This window comes from Meriones unguiculatus, assembly GCF_030254825.1.
Source record: "Meriones unguiculatus strain TT.TT164.6M chromosome Y unlocalized genomic scaffold, Bangor_MerUng_6.1 ChrY_unordered_Scaffold_25, whole genome shotgun sequence".
NCBI classification, from domain to species: domain Eukaryota; kingdom Metazoa; phylum Chordata; class Mammalia; order Rodentia; family Muridae; genus Meriones; species Meriones unguiculatus.
In genome coordinates this window covers 10,988,101-10,991,760 of record NW_026843710.1, presented here as the reverse complement: position 1 = coordinate 10,991,760, position 3,660 = coordinate 10,988,101, and positions in this window count along the sequence as shown.

Genomic DNA, 3,660 nt, shown 5'->3' with positions numbered 1-3,660 from the left:
TCCCAGCTCAACATAGTTTCTTGTTGCTTTATTTGAAAGTTTACAGAAAGTTTACACAAAGTTGAGACGGATGCTTAGAATGAGTATCACAATGAAATATTCGGATTGAAACAAGAGAGTTGGGGGAGAAATCAGCATTTGAATGAACAAAGGTAAGGTGTATACATTTCGAAAGAACATTATACCAACAAAAGCCACAGTCTGATACTATGCAGAGAAAGACCTTAAAACACCCAGCTGTAAATGGGATTTCCCTATGAAATTCTCTCTCCCCTCAAATCTCTCAGAAGCCTGTATGAAAGGAGACAGGAAGAATGTCAAAAGTAGAGAGAACCGATGACACAAAGAGAACAATGCCCTGAGAATCAGATCACAGAGGAAGATAATGCCCTGATAACCTATGGTCAGTAAGAAGGGAGAGGAAGACCTCAACTATCGGGAGAATTTTAGAAATTGCATAGGGGTAAAGAAGGAAGGTGGGTGAGACTGGAAGGAAAAGAGGAAGGGGGCAGCAGAGAAGGTACAAAGTGAAAAAAAATAATAAATAAATAAATAGGAAAATCTGTGATCAAGGTAATGATATATAGAGCTCTTCAGGACTGATGGTTTCTTCTTCAGGAGTTCAAGATCACGCCCTTCCCAGAAACTCCCCCAGACAGAGACTCGTTGCAAAAGCAAGAGGTTTATTAACCATTGCACAATGGGGTCACCCCTGCCAGTTAGCAAAGAGTGGCACCGGGAGACAAAGGCCTTTAGGTTTTTAAAAGAAAAAAATGCGGGAAATTTAAAGTTGCAGTTTTGGCAATTTAGGATTGGATGAGGAAGCTATAAAGTAAGATAATTGGTTAGTCTTAGGGGCTCAAGTTTGTCCAGTCCTGCCAAGTGTGGATGCAGCTGCAATTTAAGGTGTGGTGGTTAGCTCATCCTTGAAGCTTAGGGCTGCAGGTGCTTGGCTGGAGGTCAAAAATTACTCAGAAGAAGTCTGGGTTCATTGCTAAGAAACACTATCTTGGAGACAAGGGTCTGGTCATTCTTTTTGCTGAGTGAACATCATTGCTTGCTTGCTTTTTTTCTATCTGTTCTCGTAGATAGGGTCACATTTCTCCATTCTCTGGAAAGGTACTAAGAGGCTTTAGCTTAACCTGAATCTAAAACTCAAAACTATAGGCTTTAGAAGACACACAAGTTACAAAGTTAATCTAACCCTTTCACTTTTATGACATCTCAATTATATTGTGCTATTACAATTGTATTATGATATCACAATGTTTTATTTCATCATAATGGAGTTATGTCATCTCAATGATGTCATGACATGTCAGTGCTATTATGACTTCACAATGATATTAGGACATCACATTGCTATTATGATATTATATGGTATAATACCACAATGGAATTATAAAACCACAATAATAATAATATAACCTAAAAATGCAAATATGACATCCCAATGCTATCCTGGCACCACATGAGTATTATCATGTCACATGTTTTATGAGATCACAATGATGTTTTGACAACATCTCAATGGTATTATAACAACACAGTAGTATTATGACATCAAAATGCTATAATGACATCATAATGGTATGTCACCTCAATGCTATTATGACATCACAATGTTATGACATCACAATGGTTTTATGACTTCACAATATGACATAACAATGCTATTGTGACATCATAAAAGTACTATAATATCACAATGCTATAATTATATTACAAAGATATGATATCACAATTTTATTATGACATCACAATGGTATGACATCACAATGTAGGACTTCACAACAGTATTATGACATCAAATACTTTTATGACTTCACAGTGGTATTATGGCATCACAAAGCTATGATGAGTTCACAATGGTATTATTACATCAAAATGGTATATTGATATCACACTGATAGTATGATGTCACAATGCAATCATGATTTCATGATTGTGACTTCCAACCCATGTTCTACACTAGTTATTTTTCTTTAAAATACTTGAGTTCAAGTATGTGTTGTTTGTATATTCATTGTAGCATGATAAGAGGCTCAGTGCCAAGTCCCTTAAAGAAAACTAAGTTCATCCATGTTCGACACTGGCACCAACCCCAAGAAGAAGTCATTTGCCATGAAGAGCTCTATAATTCATCACCTTGATCACAGTTTTCCTTATGTATTTATTTATAATGATTTGTTTACTGTGTATCCCCTTTCCTGCAACTCCTACTTTCAGTCCTACCACTGTTCCTTCTTCTATCAATATGACCTTTTTCTAGTTCCCCGACATGGTAGGTACTCCTCTCCTTTCTATCTACCCCTAGCTTATCAGATTTTATCAAGGCTGGCCTCATCATTGTCCTCTGTGGTCTGATTATCAGCACATTGTTCTTCTTCTGTCCTCAATTTCCTTTACTTATGACTCTTAATGCCTCCGATCCTGCAGTCTTCCAGAGATCTGAGGAAGGGAAGAATTTCATAGGGAAATCCATTCAGTGTTGGGTATTTTAAGGTGTCTCTCTGCATAATATCAGACTGTGAGTTTCTATATGCAATCCCATTTGATGAAAAAGGAATCATCTCTGTGGATTGAAAAACATGGCACTGATCTACCATTTGAAGGCACTGGTCTATCATTTAATAAAATCACCCTGGTTTGCTTGAAATTTTCTGTAGGATACCCTAGCCAAACAACTCAATTAACTGCCATCCAATCCCGCTAATAGAAGACTGATTTGGTGTCAATAGATGGCGTTTTATAACTTTATTGCCTCCAATACTATTAGGAGACCTCCTAATAAGTCAATACATGCCATATTTGTATTTCAGCATTTTAGTTACTTCACCTAGAATGATTTCTCCTGGTTCCATTCATTTCTCTGAAAATATCATGATGTCTTTTTCTTAGCTGAATAATACTCTGTTATGGAAATATTCTACATTTTCTCCAAAAGTGATTGTCAGTCATCTTCTTTAGTCCTCAGAAGTTGCATGGGCTTTAATCACTATATTGAATGACAAACTATCAGTATAACTATTTTCTTTTAGTTTAAAAGTCCCTCCATCTTTTTCCAGTTTCTAGTGATGTGAACTGCAATGTCCCCTAGAAGCTCATTTATTTACATGTTGAGTCCGCATTGAGGAAATGTCTGAAAAGGGTTAGGAGGCATGGCCTTGTTAGAATTCCTTTTGTTTCCATAATTTCTTTCTTCACCATTTTATCTTTTTTATACAGAAGGGCTACTGATTTTTTTGAGTTAATATTGTATCCAGCCACTTTGCTGAAGGTGTTTATCAGGTGTATGTTTCCATGGTAGATTTTTTTGGGGGGGTCACTCTGGTATACTATCATATCTGAAAATACTGATACTTTGATGTGTGTCTTTCTGATTTCTCTCCCCTTGATATCCTTCAATTGTCTTATTGCTGTAGCAAGAACTTTTAGATCTATGTTGAAGGGATATGGAAAGAGTGGGCAGCCTTTCCTTGTCCTATATTTCAGTGGGATTGTTGTATCTCTCAGTTTAGTTTGATGTTGGCTATAGGTTTGCTGTACCTGGCCATTATTTTATTTACATATGTGCTTTGTATCCATTATCTCTCCAATACTTTAAAAGTGAATGGATGTTGGATTTTCTCAAGTGCTTTTTCAGAATCTAAGGAGATT